A 22519-nucleotide genomic window follows, 5' to 3' on the forward strand; every position below is an offset into this window, starting at 1 on the left:
CTACAGATATCCAAAACACATCAGTGTTTGCAGTATTACCCCACTGAGAACTACCTAGGCCGGATAGCTTTTCTGTCTATAACTTCTTTCAACAAAAGGTAGAAACTATTCAAGAACACTGAGCATGTGTCATTACTGTCTTCCACCATTTACTGATTTAGACTGGACAGCATTTCATAATATCCTCCCTGACTGTTTTAGCTACAGCTGTTTTTTCTGGTACTAATACACAATACAATCAAGACTATGAAGGGCACTGAACAAGGACTGGATTTTGCCTACTGAGTCCTGGTCAAATCACTTAAACTAAGAATTTTTTTTTTGCATCTTTAAAATGAGGATTAAATATTTTCTCTCATAGGCATGTACAATGATTAAATTATGCAGACAAATCCATTTTAACATGTAGAAGTTAATGTAAAAATAAGTGGATGCAGTGTTTGATTTTGAATCATATCTCTGTATTTGGTGGGGAAAGAAAATTCTAAGTAGAACAATTTGCAAATATTAAATATTATATCTCCATCTGAGTTCAGTTCAGTCACTCAGTCATGTCTGACTCTTTGCAACCCCATAGACTGCAGCACGCCAGGCTTACCTGTCCATCACCAACTCCCAGAGCTTGCTCAAACTCATGTTCATCGAGTCGGTGATGCCATCCAACCATCACATCCTCTGTCGCCCCCTTCTCCTCCTGCCTTCAATCTTTCCCAGCATCAGGGTCTTTTCCAATGAGTTAGTTCTTCACAGCAGGTAGCCAAAGTATTGGAGTTTCAGCTTCAGCCATCAGTCCTTCCAATGAATATTCAGGACCGAGTTCCTTTAGGATGGACTGGTTTGATCTCCTTGCAGTCCAAGGGACTCTCTAGAGTCTTCTCCAAAACCACAGTTCAAAAGCATCAATTCTTTGGCTCTCAGCTTTCTTTATGGGCCAACTCTCATGTCCATACATGACTACTGGAAAAACCACAGCTTTGACTAGACAGACCTTTGTCACCAAAGTAAAGTCTCTGTTTTTTAATATGCTTTCTAGGTTGGGAATATATTTTCTTCCAAGGAGCAAGTGTCTTTTAATTTCATGGCTGCAAATATCTCCATCTAATGTTTCACAATTAATATATTCTGGGACTGCATATAGATAAAGCAATAATATGCAAGTGCCAATTTTACAGGACTATAGAAAATTTCATTAGCAAGGACAAAAGTTATAATTGCTTGGTACAGTTTCTCAGTGTTTCCTAAGAAAATGGAACTTTCAAAAGATCCCAAGGATCCTCTTCTTTTTAGAAAAATAAACTTCTGAATTTAAAATAGGAAACCATAAAATGTCCCAGATTTAACTGGGACTTCTGTCCCCTTTCTTTAAAGTTTGCCTTAGGGCAGACAATGGTACTAGTTCCAAAAAGGCCTTGACAAACACTGTAGTAATATAAAGGATATGTAACGTAAGGAAAACTTTTAAATGAGTATTTAGAAATGCGTTATTTGGAAACCATCTGGAGAACGCTCCCCCTACCACCACCACCTCGCCTTTGCTCTTACTACTGGGTGGACTGGGTCACTTCTGCAATTCCACTTGTTTAAACTACAGGAACTACTATGAAAGTCAGAGTGACTTGAGTTACTTCCTTTTATAGTCTGCATAGGTAAGGTCAAGCAGTCAACAGGAGTAAGGCAAATTCTGAAACCAGAATTTCTCTATTGCATTTAATACCACCCAATCAGAGAATGGCATTTGTTATCACAATGATTTTTCATCTAGGAGATATAGAAATAGTTCTAGTAATTAATGTGTGATTGGTACATGTGTTTGTGGGCAGAAGTATTTCAACTATATTATTTGCAGAGATAAAAAATAAAATTCTTTATAGACATTTCCCCTTTCACTGTATTTAAGTGATTGTCTAAACATCTCAATCAGTTTGTGATTTTATCTGGATCCCATGGTAAATTATTTTTTAAAAGTACTAAAATTTTCTTGCTATTATAATGGAAACCTAGTTCAAATTCACATGTTAGATAGTCACATGTATCTTTTAGCTCAAACTTAATCCTTTTTTGCTTGTCAAAGAAAATGGTTAAAAAACTGAACACTTTCATTCCAAAATGAAGAGCTTAAAGTATAAAAAATACAAAATGTGACTCTAAAAACTAATAAATATTTCATTCAAGAATTTCTACTAGTTTAGTTTAAAAACATGTTTACACATGCATACATGTCTGCATGTGTGTATATAGGTTTTCATATATATATTCTAAATCTTGTGTATATATATATGTATATATTTCATATATATACATATATCATATTTAAAATCTGGTCACGGATGCTGGTAATATCATTGGAAGTCAAGTGAGTGAGTCTAACTGTCAGATTTTCAAATGATTGGAGTAGATTTCCATTTCTTCTGTCAAAAGCTTAGCTTTTGTCAAGAGTATTGTCTAATCTCCATCTACAAGCTGCCACTGCATAAGATAACAGATTCATTCTTGCTTTAGTTTTTTAAGACCTGGAAAATGTGATATTCTTCTATAGTTTTATTGTTTTCTGTTAAAATATTGCAGGAATCACTAATAATCATGGGAAGATCATTAGGCTAGAATCAAAGGATTCTATATCTTAGACTGAACTTTCCATTTAATATTATTTTTTTCATTATGGAAAGCTATTTAACCTCTCTGGACCTCAGTTTTCATACATGTAAAATGAGGGAACTAAAATAGATTATCACTAAGATGATCTACTTGGTAATATAAGACACATGATATATAAAATATGAGAATACTTAAGCAATGCGAAGTTGGAAAAACTGAAACCTATCATTTATACTCAGATATCTGAATTTTCTCATGACTGATAGGCTTTTCAGTAAAATCAGGTCTGTGTCATTTATGTATGTATGTTTGTTTCAATTCATTTAGCAATTATATAAGAAATAAGATGTATTTTATAGGTGTACTAAACACAAAAGTATTAAAAGGAACTGTGGCTATAAAAGTCATTTCTCTAAGAGAGTTCAGACCCTGTTTTCTGTGGAGTAAATTTAGCAGTCAAGGAAACACATCCAATTTACAGGGGAGAAGAGAGTTATTCTTACCCTGACTCCTCAAAGAGAAAGTGAAAGTGATAGTCACTCAGTCCTGTCCTGCTCTTTGGGACCCCATGGCTCCTCTCTCCACAGAATTCTCCAGGCAAGAATATAGTGGAGTAGGTTGCCATTCCTCAAGGAGAAGGTGTTCTAAAGCCACCCCTATTCCCACTCTACTTAAAAAGTAGAAGAGATATGGAAGTATGAGTTTTCCCTTGATTCTTACTGATTACAACTGATTTAACCAGATCAGAAGTAGAGATATTGAGAAGAAGCACCAAGAATACACAGAACTATATAAAAAAGATCTTAACGATCCAGATAACCATGAAAGTGTGATCACTCACCTAGAGCCAGACATCCTGGAATGCAAAGCCAAGTGGGTCTTAGGAAGCATCATCACAAACAAGCAAGTGGAGGTGATGGAATCCCAGCTGAGCTATTTCAAATCCTAAAAGATAATGCTGTGAAAGAGCTACAATCAATATGCCTGCAAATTGGGAAAACTCAGCACTGGCCACAGGACTGGAAAAGGTCAGTTTTCATTCCAATCCCAAAGAATGGCAATGCCAAAGAATATTCAAAATACCACACAATTGCACTCATCTCACACACTAGCAAAGTAATGCTCAAAATTCTCCAAGCCAGGCTTCAATAGTACGGGAACTGTGAACTTCCAGATGTCGGAGCCACATTTACAAAAGGCCAAGGAACCAGAGATCAAATTGCCAACATCTGCTGGGTCATAGAAAAAGCAGGAGTCCAAAAACATCTACTTCTGCTCTACTGACTATGCCAAAATCTTTGACAGTGTGGATCACAACAAACTGTGGAAAATTCTTAAAGAGGTGGGAATACCAGATCATCTGACCTGCCTCCTGAGAAATCTATATGGAGGTCAAGAAGCAACAGTTAGAACTGGACATTGAACAACAGACTGGTTCCAAACTGGGAAAGGAGTATTTCAAGGCTGTATATTGTCATCCTGCTTATTTAACTTATATGCATTCATGCGAAATGCCTTGCTGGATGAAGCACAACCTGGAATCAAGATTGCCAGGAAAAATATCAATAACCTCAGATACACAGATGACACTCCCCTTATGGCAGAAAGCGAATAAGAACTAAAGAGCCTCTTGATGAAAGTGAAAGAGGAGAGTGAAAAAGTTGGCTTAAAGCTCAATGTTCAAAAAACAGTTATGGCATCTGGTCCCATCATTTCATGGCAAACAGACGGGGAAACAGTGGAAAGAGTGACAGACTTTATTTTCTTGGGCTCCAAAATCACTGCAGATGGTGACTGCAGCCATGAAATTAAAAGACGCTTGCTCCTTGAAAGGAAAGCTATGACCAACCTAGATAGCAAATTAAAAAGCAAAGATATTACTTTGCCAATAAAGGTCAGTCTAGTCAAAGCTATGGTTTTTCCAGTAGTCATGTATGGGTGTGAGAGTTGGACCATAAAGCAAGCTGAGTGCCGAAGAATTGATGCTTTTGAACTGTGGTGTTACAGAAAACTCTTGAGAGTCCCTTGGACTGCAAGGAAAACCAACCAGTCCATCCTAAAGGAAATCAGTCCTGAATAATCATTGGAAGGACTGATGGCTGAAGCTGAAACTCCAATACTTTGGCCGACTGCTATGAAGAACTAACTCATTGGAAAAGACCCTGATGCTGGGAAAGATTGAAGGCAGGAGGAGAAGGGGGCGACAGAAAATGAGATGGTTGGATGGCATCACTGACTTGATGGACATGAGTTTGAGCAAGCTCTGGGAATTGGTGATGGACAGGTAAGCCTGGCATGCTGCAGTCCATGGAGTTGCAAAGAGTCAGACATGACTGAGCGACTGAATTGAATTGAACTGAACTGAAATGGAAAAGAAGCCCATAAAAAGTTAATATAATGAGACTAGATCATACACTGTTTGTAATGCTGAAAACTATGTTCTTCTGCTTCAAGTAAGAAGCAGATTATTTTTGGTTCTGAATTGTTCATTAAATCATAAAGGTAACCTTTAGCCAATTGTTGAGTATTCTCATATATACTGGCTGCTACCAGTAACTATCTTCAAAACACTGGCTGCAGCTGTGATTTTAAGCAGTAATGGCCAATTACAATTCCTAAAGCCTGTGATCACCATTTTCATAGTGCCTTCTCCTTGTGATACATACAGTCAGTCACATCTCCAGAGGTTTTATTTACTCCCTAGAAACAGGCTATTAGCTTGATGATCACTCCCCACTGAGAAATTTACAACTTTCTCAGATCTGTAAGGGAACCCTTACAGAGCAAATTGTAGTCTTCCTCCAAGAAGTTAATAGATCTAAAATAAAATAACTCTTTAACAATATAACACCTGCAGGAGTTAACAATTTCTTACACCCAATATGGTTACATTTGGCCTGAGTCCATCATTGCATTGTATTTCAAGTGATATTCTTATTTAATGGCTGCTTTTAATGAGATTTTGATGTTCCAGGAAGATTAGCTGGAATCATTTAAAGTCCATCATGATCCAGTGAATGTTTGGCTACCTTCAGCTTACTCTCAACTTTTAAAAACTGGGGGAGGTTTTGCTCCTTGGTTGCATTTGAGTGTTGGAATATGGAAGTAGACTTGCACCATGAGTGGAAGACTATGCATAGAGAGCAATAGTAGCTGAATGAAGGCTTACTAGTGAAAAATAAAAACTCTCAAATATGCAAAACATATGATGTGATGCATAAACACTCATCAAATCTCCTGTTGCCACAAACTGATATCAAAACTTTCTTTTGGAAATCATTGGAAAGATTCCTTTTATCTTATCACAGCACAAGAATTGTTAACAAATACCTCCTCAGACCTCATCATTTTTTACATTATCTTTTGTCTAAAAACTGCAAGAGTATCTTGTCCACACACTGACAGTGAGTTGTTCCAGACATTGGCTTGATGCTGGTAGTAGCGGTGGTTGGAGAGATTGTGGAGAGCAGAGTTAAACAGGAGGGAGAAGAGTTGATATCAGCAGCTTTATTTTTCCTGGATGACTGATTTCTATAACAGTAAGTTATTTTCAGGAATAAAGAGAAAGTTACTTGCCTTGACCCGTTTGCCATGAAGTTTCAATTTTCCAAAAAGGAAATTTCTTTGAAAAATAGTCACTTGTCACCACTGAATTGCATTGCTGGCCAATACTTTTTAGCAATTTTGTTCACAGCTTAGTGTAATACAGTTTTTTTTGTATCAACCATTTATTCAAGTACTAAAAGAGATTTAGCTTTCCTCCACATATGAAAGGATGAACAATATTTTCCAAGTTACTTAAAAATTAGAAATTGAAAATTCATTCTCATCTCCTCTTTCTAGAGAAGTGTGGACCACGTGACAGGCTAGGACATGTAGCCAGCAGCGGCATCTTTAGAAATGAAGACTAGAATGTCCCTGTCTTCTTTTATCCTGCTAAATGTTACAAATAGCTTCTGACTGGCCCCTAAAATAAGTCAAGATTTTTCCCCCTGCTTGACCTGATGAGTTTTGATGTTGTGTTCCAATCTACTCTGACCACATCCTCTCCCATCTTCAATCACTCAATAATAAATCCTTTAATTTCTTCCATTTATTTTTTGATGATCCTAAATAGTTTTCAGGTGTGTGGTGGCAGAATTCACAACAAAAAGAATTATAATTTCACAAACTGTAATGATGACTGATGGAGAAGGCAATGGCAACCCACTCCAGTACTCTTGCCTGGAAAATCCCATGGAGGGAGGAGCCTGGTAGGCTGCAGTCCATGGGGTCGCGAAGAGTCGGACACGACTGAAGCGACTTAGCAGCAGCAGCAGCAGCAATGATGACTGAATCAATAGGAAAACTACTCCACAGTTGCCCATATTCTCTAGTGAATGAAAGTTGTTACAGAAAAAGAAAGGTTCAAAAAAAATGATTCTATTGAAATAAAGGATATGTCTTATTTATGTATCCAAAGCCCTATGAATAATGATGAATTTAAACACAGAGAAATATAGTTAAGTATAGCTATGTCTACAGCACATGGGTAAATAAAACACAATCATATTTAGTTACTATAATCAGAGAATCATTAAAAATAATAACTACAAATAATTTATCGTGACACATAAGAATTCCTACTATAGAAAAATCTTTCATCCATTTAAAAATGTTATTACATTTTGTCTCACAGAGTTTTTTCAAATACTAAATCCCCTTAGCAAAGGCATGTTTCAAAATATGCAAAAGTGTAAATATGCAAAATAGTTTCAAGAATTGTTTTTCTTTGATAAGAAATGAGAGAATTCATAGATTTTAACAAACTGTAAGCAAGAAGTTCTTAAACATCACTAATCATAAAGCATAAAATAGTAAAAGAAAACTGTATTTTGTTTAACCTTTGGGAAGTCAATATTATCAGCCTCATCAACTCAACAGTTAACATGATGCATTGACTATAATATCTGCCTATCCCTGGCCTCATGTCCTTCAGCTCCATAACTACTGCAAACCCCATTTCCAATCTATTTCATCCCTATTAAACCTATTTTTTCAAGCAGAATGATATCTAATTAACCTTTGTACATTCAAGCACTCATCACAGTGGCATCTATTTGGCACTTAAATATTTTTGAAAGAATGAAATCGCTCTCTTAATACAGTGTTTCATCCTCTAATACCAATTTACTCTGTCTCTGTTCCTCTTGTGAAGTCCATACTCTTGATTATTCCTTGTGTTTCCAACTAGCTATTTTCCTTAAGGCTTCTCTTTCTTTCCTACTCAGATTGGACTCTAATGTCAGCCATTTCAAATACATGTCAACATTCATCTTAGAATTATCTTCTCCCCTGTTCTTTTGAAATATTTTCCTTGCAATTCCTGAAATTCTCTACAATCTTCTCTCTCCTCACATCGCCAAATCCTTCTGGTAAAAGTCACAAAACCAGCCTAACAATACAATACATTAGAGCCTGTCTGAGTATATCATCATCACGGCTGCTAGGAAATCTCTTGTGTCCTTAAATTCTCAACCTACCTACCTAGCAAGGTGGTCAAGGATTTGATTCACTGACCTAATTCTCAGTGGGCTTCCCAGGTGGCACAGTGATAAAGAATCCGCCTGCCAATGCAGGAGATGTAGGAGACCTGGGTTTAATCCCTGGATTGAGAAGATCCCCTGCAGCAGGAAACGGCAACCCACTCCAGCATGTTTGCCTGGAAAATCCCACGGACAGAGGAGCCTGGCAGGCTACAGTCCATGGGGTCACAAACAGACACAACTGAGTGACGGGGCACATACAGATAACACTCAGTAAGAGCCTTGAACAAGTTATATTCTCTAAAGATTGTTTTCTATATTTAAAATGAGAGTATTTACAGTACATACTCTGTAGAGCTGTTGGAAAGATTAAATGAGTTAGTACAAATAAACCATTAAGCAATAGTTCCTAGCAAACAGCAACCCCTAAATAAATATTAAGGTTTTCTCATTGATTGCGGCAATTAGGATGAACCAAATGGGGTTTCCTTAACACATAAATTATTTCTAACATTTCTACTTCTCTTTTTGTATATCTGGTAACTGTAACCTCCTTTCGTGCAACAATTTCTCTTTTTACCTGCACTCTTGACTTATGTCTAGTCTTAATTCCCTAGTTCCTTTTAGTTTCATTTCCATCTTCACGCATTTTCTCCGTATTATGCAGTTCCTTCCTCTCTGGGTGGCAAATATGTTCAATTTCTTCATTTCCTCTTTGTGATGCAACTATTTCAAGTTTCTACACCATCTGTCTCCTCACTATGCTGCCAAAGTCATGGAAACAGAGCACATCTTGATGCTTCCACTTTCTCAGAATTTATTTACTCCCCAAATTTATCCCTTGTGATCATGATTAAGTGTGGACCTTTACTATTCAACAGGTCTACTAAATATTGAAATTATTCTCTCCAAGCTACTATTGACTTCCTAATTATATATCATACCCTCCTTCTCTTCCTTTGGCTTCTAGATCATAGTACCACCATTTTTCACTTCTTCTTTCCAGACCATCAGAGGCACATTTAAATCCAAACTCCTATTCCTGTAGCCTGCTTCTCTACCTATCTTAACCTTTCCAGCTCTATGTCTCTACACCCCACAATCTGAAGGGCATTCCATGTCTATACTTTTCCTCCCAAATATCTCTCACATTTATCTCCACTGCTTAATTTCAGAGTTTGTTTCCTCTTGAAATTCTACACCATTCTGTGTGATTGGTGTAATTTTCCTGAAGTCCTCCCTGGTTCTCCCAACTGATGTGACAACCATTTATTTTGCATATTCAAAATAATGCAAACCTCTTTTAAGGTTGTTTGACTTCCTTAAGTAGTATTAGTTTTCATCAGTTTATTCAAAGAAGAGATTTTATCATATTTTATCATATTTGTATCTCTCATGCCACATAATAGGCTCTGAAAAATAGTAGCAAACTGAATCATTGAAATAGACTTATATATAGGAATATGGTAAAAGATATTTAGAAGTAAAGGACATAGAGTATACAAAAATCTCATGAATATCTATTACATTTTTGAAACCTTATTTTTTAAACATGGTTAATGATTTCTTTAAGTATAGGCATCTACTTTTGAGAGGGACTTTGAAATTTTCACTAAATCTAGAAAGTTAATACTTTAAAATGTCCTCAAAACAGATTCCATTAACCTTCAAACCTAAACCACTATAGCTACTTATATCCATGACCCACTCTGACTTTGTCATCACAAATATGTTCCATATCTCAATCATAAACTCCAATATTCAAATTTATCCTACTTCTCTTTGGTCATATTGAGCTTCTCAATCAAGTAACATTTCCATTCTGTTGCATGTTATAAACTTCTTTCCTGGCATCACTTCCTTCAGTATCTAGTTGTGACCCCTTGATTTCCTATGCCAAATACTTTCTTCCTTTAATATTCAGTTCGGTTGCTTCATCATCTATCCTCACAACCAAACTGCAACCCACTGAATGCCTTCTCCATATCACCCAGATCATGAGCTTCTGAGTAAGATCAAATATATGCACAGACTGGTATCACTATCAACTTAGGACCTTCACCTTCCTTTCTTCTAACTCCAGTATGTTTTAGCTCGAGCATTATTTCCTTGGGGAAACTTTGTGATAAAACACGTCATGGGCTCACAGTCTGGCAAGGTACCCTTTCTTCTATGCTGCATAACAATCTGTGTGTGTGTATGTGTGTGTGTGTGTATATATACTCTCAGTCACATCTGACTCTTTGCGACCCCAAGGACTGCAGCCTGTCAGGCTCCCCTGTCCATGGGCTTTTTCAGGCAAGAATACTGAAGCACTTTGCCATTTCCTTCTCCAGAGGACCTTCCCAACCCAGGGATTGAACCCATGTCTCCTGCATTTTCTGCACTGGCAGGGGGATTCTTTACCACTGAGCCACCAAGGAAGCCCAGCAATCTGCATTCCATTATACTCATTTTTTCAGTGACTATTTCTTAAGTCTGTGTCTATGGATTGGTCTAGATAATAGGTACTCAGGAATGAAAAAAGAAAAAAGACAAACATTTTATCACCTTGAAACTTACATTCGAGTGAAGGAAACATCAAAAACACAAGCAAATTCATAGGTAATGTCAGGCTACTATAAGCAACAAGACAAAATAAAACACAGTAATGGAATATTCTATTTCAAATGAGGATTTTAAAATTTCTTGTAATGATTCAACTTCTATAATCCAACTTAAGATTCTAGGGCCATTATGTGGTAGAGAAGTCCTCTCTAAAAAGCTACTTTTAAAACACAGATGAAATGCAGTTTAATACATAAAAATGTACATATTAAGTGTTAATTGAAATATATATACATTTCCAAGTTTAAATTATTTATTTACATATTGGCCATATATTAATATATGTATTCAATCCATTTTTATTGAGAATTCAAATTTTTTACATATATTTTTGCAATTAAAAATTATCCTTGGATAAGAATTATTTCCTTTGGTGAGTTCCTAAAGATTAAACTCATGAGATAAAAGCTTTGGTAATTGGTAAGACCCTAAATTCATATGCCAATTTCAACCAGAAATTAACAAATATTGCTTGCTTTGGCAGGGGGTTTCCACACTGACCCCAAAGATTCCTGTCTGGTACTCATGCCCTTGTGGAATCCTATCTACTTGACTATGCTCCCATCTAGTGACTCTCTTCTAATGAACAGAATTCACAAAAGTAATAGAATTATTCCTTCAATATGAAGTTACAAAGATACTTTTCTCATATTCTAACTAACAGTGGTATTCTAACTTCTTCTGCTTAAGAATTTTTAAAAAATTATGTACCTGCTCACTGAAGAAAAGTCGACCCTCTATTCCCTTGTCTGCCAAAGGGTTGGGGTCTTGCTCCTCAGCCTCTTTTTCTCTCCTATTCTTACTCTGTCCTTCACTGCTCTCTCCTTCTTCTTCTATCAAGTTGTGAGCTGCCCTAGCAATAAACTTATATAGCAAGGAACCAAGGTCAGTCTCAAGCCAATAGCCAGGGAGGAAATGACACCACCAGCTGAATAACCTGCGAGGAGCTAAATTCTGCCAACACCCACGACTGAGCTCAGAAGCTGATCTTCATTCATTTGAGTCTTCAGAAGTGAGCACAACTCCAGCCATGATTGTGGCCTCATGAAAGACTTGAGGCTGAGGCACTCAGCTGAGCTGTACTCAGATTCCTGACACACATACATTTTGAGATACTCAATGTTTGTTTTCTAAAAGCAACTGTTTTGGTGTACTTTGTTACACAGCAATAGATACCAAATATAAAAACTTTTCCCCTTTGTATACTCCGTGGTACCCATATAAATGCTCATTGGATGAATTAAATGCTGAGGATTTTCTACTTTCATCATCCAATTCTCTGTTTTTTTTTTTTCTTTTATGGGAAATTCATACTTACTGATATCAGTTAGTTCCCCAAATTACACAGTATTAAATTAGAGAAATTAGAGATACCAAGGGAACATTTCATGCAAAGATGGGCTCGATAAAGGACAGAAATGGTATGGATCTAACAGAAGCAGAAGATATTAAGAAGAGGTGGCAAGAATACACAGAAGAACTGTACAAAAAAAGATCTTCACGACCCAGATAATCACAATGGTGTGATCACTCAACTAGAGCCAGACATCCTGGAATGTGAAGTCAAGTGGGCCTTAGAAAGCATCACTACGAAAAAAGCTAGTGGAGGTGATGGAATTCCAGTTGAGCTATTTCAAATCCTGAAAGATGATGCTGTGAAAGTGCTTCACTCGATATGCCAGCAAACCTGGAAAACTCAGCAGTGGCCACAGAACTGGAAAAAGTCAGTTTTCAGGACTGGAAAAGATCAGTTTTCATTCCAACCCCAAAGAAAGGCAATGCCAAAGAATGCTCAAACTACCGCACAATTGCACTCATCTCATACGCTAGTAAAGTAATGCTCAAGATTCTCCAAGCCAGGCTTCAACAATATGTGAACCGTGAACTTCCAGATGTTCAAGCTGGTTTTAGAAAAGGCAGAGGAACCAGAGATCAAATTGCCAACATCTGCTGGATCATCGAAAAAGCAAAAGAGTTCCAGAAAAACATCTATTTCTGCTTTATTGACTATGCCAAAGCCTTTGACTGTGTGGATCACAATAAGTTGTGGAAAATTCTGAAAGAGATGGGAATACCAGACCATCTGACCTGTCTCTTGAGAAGCCTGTATGCAGGTCAGGAAGCAACAGTTAGAACTGGACATGGAACAACAGACTGGTTCCAAATAGGAAAAGGAGTACGTCAAGGCTGTTTATTGTCACCCTGCTTATTTAACTTATATGCAGAGAACATCATGAGAAACGCTGGGCTGGAAGAAACAAGCTGAAATCAAGATTGCCGGGAGAAATATCAATAACCTCAGATATGCAGATGACACCACCCTTATGGCACAAAGTGAAGAACTAAAGAGCCTCTTAATGAAAGTGAAAGAGGAGAGTGAAAAAGTTGGCTTAAAGCTCAACGTTCAGAAAACTAAGATCATGGCATCTAGATCTGATCAGTCCATCCTAAAGGAGATCATTCCTGGTTGTTCACTAGAAGGACTGATGTTGAAGCTGAAACTCCAATACTTTGGCCACCTCATGCAAAGAGTTGACTCATTGGAAAAGACCCTGATGCTGTGAAGGATTGGGGGCAGGAGGAGAAGGGGTCGACAGAGGATGAGATGGTTGGATGGCATCACCGACTCGATGGACATGGGTTTGGGTAAACTCCGGGAGTTGGTGATGGACAGTGAGGCCTGGTGTGCTGCAATTCATGGGGTTGCAAAGAGTCGGACACGACTGAGAGACTGAACTGAACTGAACTGAAATCATCTAACACCTAGAAGTCAGATTTGAATATCATTTAAAATTACATTTAATCACCTACTATAATTTCGAAACTTCTAATCACTTCACAAGTAAAGCTGCTGTTATTGCATGTATTTAGAACCAGTCAAAAATCAAATCTTAAAATCTGCCACTTAACTAGTTATATGACCTTGCATGAGCAATTTAACCCACTAAACTTCCTTAGTTTCCCAATCTGTGAAAAAGAGATTCTATAATCCACTTCAAAAGGTTTATATGAATATTAAATTCAATAATGTATTTGACCAATATTAAGCAAAAATGTAGCTATTATAATTAGCCTCCAACAAGAGATACTTTTAAAGAAAATCCTTTTTTAATCTCCTGGATGGTAAATTGAATGTTCCAATTTATCCTGCACTCTGAATTTTATTTGACTCAGGTCATACTAACTCCACTTGAAAAATTTATATATATATCTAAAGAATTCTTAAGAATTCCTAAGTTAGGTTGGACCCAGAGGTTGAATTATCATTAAACATTTTAAAACCATTCACTTTTAAGTGTTATTGCCTGTTTGTTTATAGCCCTTGATGCTCTGTGTATGTGCTCAGTTGCTCAAGAAATGGTAAAACAGATTTGTATTTGTCTAGCATGTGCAAATGTCAAAGCACACAGAATTGCCATTAACTTTTCCCAACTGGAATATCCTTAATCCATCAAATTCTTTCATTAAAGTGTCATCTTAATATTATGATGTGATTTGAAAGTGCCAAGCAACTATACTTTTCTGTTATTTCCCCCTATATCCTGGCATAGTCTGAAAATGTATTTCATAGTTAAGAAACATTTTTCTTTTGGAATAAGGGTCCTTTATTTTTAAACCATAAATTTAAGGGGGAAAATCCTACTTGTGAAGTAAATATGTTTTTCTCCAAGGAAAAGCATAGCAAAAAAGCAATGCAATGTGACCCAACATTAAAATCTTTGACAAAGAAGGAAATAAGATATTCTCTTTGTTATTATCTCCTATACATTTGCTCAGAAACTATAAATATTTAAAATCATCCTTCTAAAATGGAAAATATGGAATAACCCCTCTAAAACTTTTCTTTAGTAAGCTGAAGATACCTCTAATGTGATGACTATTAAGGGAGAATAACTCATTTCTTTGAAAAAAAATCCCATCTAGAAACTAACAAATAAATGTCCAGAAGCAAAAAACAAAAGCAACTTTTTTTTGCTTTCAGCTATATAATGATTTTTTTCAAGCTAAACAGATAATTAAAATTTACTGTTAATAGGATTTGTCTCAAAAGGAATAACAAAAATTTTCCACAGAGACAGGAGAGAATTTTTTTCTTTAATGACCTTATACACTATAACTCCTTATCATAATCTTAAAAGATGTATTTACTTTAGAAATGATCTTCCGTCTTACATCAGATATGTTGCCTGAATTAAATTAATTTATTTCTTAGCTTTAAATCCCAGAACTAATTGACTCTAGGTCAATTTTTATGTTTTAATGTAGAACAATCTATTTTTACCTGTCTAAAGTTTGGTAAATTTATTTCTATTTCTAATACTATATTTAAACATTTAGTTGAGTGTTTCCTAATCTATACTGCACTGAAGTGAAGTGAAGTGAAGTCGCTCAGTAGTGTCCGACTCTTTGTGACCCCGTGGACTGCAGCCCACCAGGCTCCTCTGTCCATGGGATTTTCCAGGCAAGAATACTGGAGTGGTTGCCATTTCCTTCTCCAGGGGATCTTCCTGACCCAGGGATCGAACTGAGGTCTCCCACATTGCAGGCAGACGCTTTAACCTCTGAGCCACCAGGGAATCAAGTATACTGCACTACCCACATGTATTCCTATGGCTCAAACTGATTTTTAAAAATACACCCTTCAGTTTCATACATTATCCATCATTATCCATTAGTTTCATTTTTATGCTCACTTGAGGGCTATAGTAGGAATGTGCTAAGAGAATTAATAAAGGTTTGGCCTTCACAGACCAATGGCCCGAAGGGCCTTTACTCTGCTTAGGGAGCCGAGTCTACTTTGCATCATAATTTAATGTTCTCCATATAATAATTAATCATTTTACAAAGTTCATTGTGTATATATGCTAATATATACTATTGGAATTCTAATAAATTTTGCAAAGAACATTTTGTTACAAGGCCATGATAATTGCTATCTTGTATTGGTATCTATTTTTTTATATTTTATAGTGATATATGTTTTAGGACAATTGATGGTTTTGTTAATTTTCAACGTGTAAATTCATGCATTGCTACCATTTTGTTTCTTTCAATATTTTTTCTATCAGAGTTTATTTTTCTACAGATAATTGGGGCACATGAGACACAGATGCACACATATCCATCTGCAGTCAAAAAAGTTTGAGAAATCCTCCAGGGAAAGTTTTCCACGTCAGAGTCTAAGGAATTCCTGAGCTCTTCAATATACTCTGGAAAGTTCTATGATAGGTTTTAATTTTGTGTTTTCTCTTTCAAAGATAAGCTGAAAATTCAGAGTTAAATTCAATCATGTTCTAGATCATCCTGTGATCATCTTTCATTGTAGTTTTGATTCAGCTTTTTATTGCTTGCATTTACTTTTTTGTTGTTGTTGTTCTTTTCTTTTTGCTTTTACTGCATTCATTCTCATGGACTGTCAAAGTCAAGGAATAATATAAAATATGTTTTTCAATAGTTCAAGTAGAAAAATGTGATCAGAGAATGGAGATCTTGTATAGGTACAGAGTGCATAAGCATGCAGGGGTTTCCCAGGTGGCTCAGTGGTAAAGAATCCATCTGCCAATGCAGGAGGTGTAAGAGATATAGCCTTGATCCCTGGGTCAGGAAGATCCCCTGGAGGAAGAAAAGGCAACTCTCTCCAGTATTCTTGCCTGGAGAATCCCACGGACAGAGAAGCCTTGCAGGCTTCATGGGGTCTCAATGAGTTGGACACAAATTAGCTACTGAGCATAGCATGGCATAAGCATAATAAACCCAAATAAAAGGCCTACAGAACTGCAATAAGTACCAAGTACAAACTCTGAGTGCACCAAGAGCAGCTGCTCTTTCTGGAACATATCACCTATAGCAGTTCATAAATAGTAAGCATCACAATAAGTGTGCAAAATGATTACAATGACCTGGATGATGATTCAGAGACAGTACAACATTCTCAAAATTAAAAGAAAAAATCAATAGCAAATGAAAATTAAAAGGTGCCAATATATCTTTATAGCATTAAGCCTCACCTGGTCAGTTTAAAGTCAAGAAAGCAATTATATTAATAACATTAATGCTATTGATCTAAATTTTATTATTTTAGTTTTAAAATTTTACTTTTTTTGCTTTTAGTTGTATGAGTAAAAGGGATAATAAATTTATTCCTAATTCTTATCTATATTTGTTACGTATATTTATACATATATTACGGAAGTTAATCTAAGTAAACAATGCCACTCACAGAATCATCATCACTATCATCATTATCATCTACCTTTTAAATGGGTCCATTTGATGACTCTAGCCTGAGAAACTCTGAATAAGACTTTAACGGTTTTCAAGCAGAGGAGAGTAAGTACTGTATTTACCACAAGCAGCACATAAACACACAAGAAAAACTTCAAAGTTCTTATACCTATACTGGAAATATAAGAACTATAAAATTCAATCTTATCCTGTTCTATTCCTTTTTAGTTTCAAAAGCTATTCATGACCAATTAAATTAATTTAATAAGCTAATAACTGAAAACAATATGATTTCTAAGCCACTGCCCCCATCCCTGCCCAACAGTTAACCATCCTTCAGGAGGTGTCATGATATGGATCAGATATGGATCCAGAATGGGCTCAATAGGAGGGATGGAGCTTTCAATGGAAGGAAAAGAGAAGTTAAAAGTTGTCATTAATATATGGGGTATGTATAAGACTTGGAAAATGATTAACAGACCTGGAATTTAGGTCTACTTTAATATAAGCAAATAATAATAACAATCTTCTTGTGGTCTACGCAAGTAGAATAGCACATTCTTGAATTCAAAAATCCTAGCTTGAATAAAGAATAATTTGATCAGCATGCGCTACTATGCAAAATCTACCTCTACCAACTGAATTGGAGGTTTGGGGTTGTAAAAGAATTCACCAGAAACAAGATAAAAGATTGCAAACAAATAAGCACATAAAGGAATTTAGTCCAGGGCTAGGGTAAAACCCATGGAGAAATTAATCCCGTTAACTGAGGTTAGAAATAAAAATTAGCAGCTGGACAAGGGCATAATGACTCACAGAAAAAGATTTATAGATAAACATGTTAAAACCCAGTGCCCATTCATTTTATTTAGTCACTCCACCCCCTGCTGACCTGAGAGTAAGCAGAGTACTTATGTCTATTGGTACTCACATTTATTCTCCCTGTGGAAGGTAAACAGCTCAATACTGGGATCCTGTCCTCTATATCTTAAGAGTGCCAAATAAAAGAAATCACTCAGGTGCTTCTATACCATATGTATTTCCAGCTCCACTGGAGAAACATTTCCAAGTATGCTAATAACAAGCTGAAGATGGCAGGTGTCCTTTTAATACATATGATGCCTATTAAATATTCCTGAAGTTACACTGTTATGGAACAAGTAGTTTAAGTTGTTGAATAACAGCTGTAAGTAGTATTATTGTTACATTCACTGAACTATGAAACAAGTTTAAAATGAATTTTTAAAAGATAATTCAAAATTGACACAAAAGCAAATATTAAAATAATCATTTATTATACTATAAACTCCATTTTCTTAAAGATGGAAAGTAGCAGAGTGGCACATCCTGAGAAGGTGCCATTCTCTTTGAGTTTATACAACATACAAGGTATAAAAGTCAATCCACTTTGAAACATTGTTTTAAGGGTTTAAAGTATCTGGACTAAATATAAGCACTGATTTAATAAACCATATAATTTATCTGTTTACCATTTTATAGGTCACCATATATACTGTTAATACTTCAAAAGAGATTGCTTTAGCAATATCAAATAATAATTGGAAATAATCATCTCCCTTCTGACATCTCCATTAGTAGAGCACTGAGCTTATATTTTTGGTTCTCTGTGATATATCACCTATTAAGTGACTCTGAAAACCAAATTTAAAACTATGTGTTGAAAAAAATGAAGAGATCTTTTTGGTCGTGCTTATTCTTGTCAGATTGACAGCTTCCTCAGTGACCAAAGATCTGTAAAGATCCTTTCACTATATGAGAGATCAGGCATTCAGGAATTGAGGTTCGTTAGCAGAATCAACGAACGTATGCACCCACATACAAGCTAGTATGCAATCTATTTGAAAAAAGTCCTATTACTGTTATACTTCACTAAAAATATTGAGTTGAAAATGATAGCAAATTATGAATACAACTACCTTCAATCTGTTAAATAATCATGGGTTGAATAGCTGCTGATGCTGCCAAGTCATTTCAGTCGTGTCTGACTCTGTGCGACCCCATAGACGGCAGCCCACCAGGCTCCCCCTTCCCTGGGATTCTCCAAGCAAGAACACTGGAGTGGGTTGCCATTTCCTTCTCCAATGCATGAAAGGGAAAGTGAAAATGAAGTCGCTCAGTCATGTCTGACTTGTAGTGACCCCATGGACTGCAGCCTACCGGGCTCCTCCGTCCATGGGATTTTCCAGGCAAGAGGACTGAAGTGGGCTTGGGTTGAATAGGGAGGACAAATATTTGCCTCTAAACACATCCCTTCTTCTACAGGCTTTTATCAGGCTCTGTAGTTTCTTTACACCAAGGACATGATAATGCTCAGAGCAACTCATGGGTGTTTAAAATGGTTTGGACATCAGTCAAATTGTTGCTGCATTTTGCATGCAATGTAAATGTCACTGCTTTTAAAACGTGAGTGAGGAAAATTATCAGGCCTCTTTCAATAGTCTTGGACATTAAAATGAAAAGAAGTGGGGGGCAGGAATATAAGATATGTGAACATATTGTAAAGCAAATTTTCCAAGTAAAATTTTTCAAATCGATAAAGTAAAAAGTGACCACTGTTTTTCTACAAAGGTCGCATCTTGGAAAAAAAAAAATTATCAGGGAAAGGGTGAATGTCAGATAAATGTACAACTTTCAACTTCAAGCCTGTTGTTCAGTGGTTTTATAAGCCTCTGTGTATGAAGTCTTTGATAGAACAATAAATTTGACCAGTTATCTGCTATGGATCTCTTATATTTACCAGTTTGTAATCAGAGTAGTTGGGGAAAATACAAAAACTTATCTTCTCCCTAGTCTTCTCCAGACATTCTGGTGTAGGATTGAGGTCAGACCTATTGCACATCTCTTGTTTGGCACACCCATACAGTTTAGGTGGGAATAAAATAAATTTCAGAATCATTTATTATCAAAAATATTAATGCCTCATTCAGGGTTCAGTTCAGTTCAGTCACTCAGTCATGTCCGACTCTTTGTGACCCCATGAACCGCAGCACGCCAGGCCTCCCTGTCCATCACCAACTCCCTGAGTTCACCCAAACCCATGTTCATCGAGTCGGTGATGTCATCCAACCATCTCATCCTCTGTCATCCCCTTCTCCTCCTGCCCTCAATCTTTCCCAGCATCAGGGTCTTTTCAAATGAGTCAGCTTTTTGCATCAGGTGGCCAAAGCATTGGAGTTTCAGCTTCAACATCAGTCCCTCCAATGAGCACTCAGGACTGATCTCCTTTAGGATGGACTGATTGGATCTCCTTGCAGTCCAAGGAACTCTCAAGAGTTTTCTCCAACACCACAGTTCAAAAGCATCAATTCTTTGGCACTCAGCTTTCTTTATAGTCCAGCTCTCACATCCATACATGACCACTGGAAAAACCATAGCCTTGACTAGACGGATCTTTCTTGGCAAAGTAATGTTTCTGCTTTTTAATATGCTGTCTAGGTTGGTCATAACTTTCCTTCCAAGGAGTAAGTGTCTTTTAATTTCATGGCTGCAGTCACCATCTGCAGTGATTTTGGAGCCCAGAAAAATAAAGTCAGCCACTGTTTCCACTGTTTCCCCATCTATCTGCCATGAAGTGATGGGACTGGATGCCATGATCTTAGTTTCTGAATGTTGAGCTTTAAGCCAACTTTTTCACTCTCCTCTTTCACTTTCATCAAGAGGCTCTTTAGTTCTTCTTCACTTTCTGCCATAAGGGTGGTGTCATTCAGGGTAGAGTCTCATTTTTATCCAGCAGGAACACAGAATATATAAAGCTTAAGATAATGAGGACTGTGAGCTTTATATGATTAAATTAGCTCCTCATTAGAAAAAATTAAAATGTGCCTAACTTTAACATCCATAGCGCATGTAAAGGCAAATTTGAGATTTTGTGAGAAGTAAGGATTAGATTAAATCATGTAAAATTGACTATACCAACATTTATGTCTTTTATAAAATGCCAACTTCACATGATTCTAATGTAGTGAAATATCACTACATATCATTATTTTCATAGTAAATAATGTCTATGCCAAACCTGAAATTGTAAACACTAGCAATGAAAATAAAATGTAGATAGTTTTGCATACACTCATCAGAAATTTTGCTATTAACATCTATTTTATTCAATAGTTAAGGACCATGCTTGGCTTTATAAAATGAAATTGGCATTAATGTAGATGATCTAATGCATATAAATACTGGTCTTTTTTACATATCACACCGTGAAAGCACTGAATCGACTTGCAACCTAAGTGAAAAAAAAAAAGCAAATTCATTTAAAGTGAGAATATGCTATAGGAAACTGTTCCATATGAAAAACTGTGCTTCCTATGAGTAACAGTGGTCAGTAGATCATCAATATTTTTGTGCTTATATTTCATTTCTATTGCTTTTATTTTAATATATCCATCCAGTAGTAACTAGCATTTTATTCATGCTATCTTCCTTTATATGGAATTGTTAATAAGGCATGTTATTATATCTTTCAAAACTAATATCCATTTAAAAATTTCCTCTTTGACTCTCTGCAAAAGATTTAACTCAAGGGCTTCCCTGGTGGCTCAGTGGTAAAGAATCCACCGCCAAAGCAGGAGATGCGAGTTTGATCCCTGGGTTGGAAACATCCCCAGGAGGAGGAAATGGTAGCCCACTTCAGTATTCCTGCCTGGGAAATCCCATGGACAGAGAAGCCTGACTTGCTGCAGCCCGTGGGCTCGCAGAGTCGGACACAACTGAGCAACTGAACAGAAATGAGAGTCAGACAGGACTAAGCGAGTAATCAGGCATGTATGTACACCTAACTCGAAGAAAGTATTGCATACTTTACACACTGAGTTACTGATTCATGGGGCAGATTATGTACAAATTTAAAATCTCTAGCTACATCCTTTAAAACTCTGAGATCTAGATAGAAGTAATATACTTGCCCACCAAAACCCTATATGCAGGATTCTGACATTAATTCAACCAGAATAAAGCAAGGTTAAACATTTATCCAATAATCACTCTCTTTCCCCAATTTTTTTCCCCAAAAGACAAGTTTTGTAGGAAAAAGTGGTCATTATTTTTTCTTTTACTCTAAAACCTTGAAGAATATTTCCTGGAAAAATCTAGTTTATAATATGTTCACATATCTTTTCTCTTCCCTTCCTTTTCCTACCTTCCATCCTTCCTTGCTTTCTGGCTTTTCTCTCCCTCTTTCTCTCCACACCCCATCTCCCTAGCTACACATTCTCCCTCCCTCCTTCTTCCCCTCCTCTGCCTCTTTTTCATTTTAATGTTCAAGGCTGCTTGAACACCTTGGTTTCAAACGTCAGAGGAAGATAGGTTTACTATATCACTACGAAAACTAACCTAATACTAATAAATTACTAGAAGAAAAACTATTTTATTAGATCAAATTTTCAGATTATTCAAATATTTGGTTAAGTTAAAATGATGCTGTATTAAATAAGGTCTGAAGGACTCATGTCATCAGCTGGAAAGTGGTAATATTTTCTACCTAAAGATTTATTTCAACAGTAATAATCTGCTTTGTTGTCTTGAATTTGCTGAACCACTACCTC

Source organism: Giraffa tippelskirchi, chromosome 5 (genome assembly GCF_054371585.1).
Source record: "Giraffa tippelskirchi isolate mGirTip1 chromosome 5, T2T-mGirTip1v1.2.pri, whole genome shotgun sequence".
Lineage (NCBI taxonomy): Eukaryota > Metazoa > Chordata > Mammalia > Artiodactyla > Giraffidae > Giraffa > Giraffa tippelskirchi.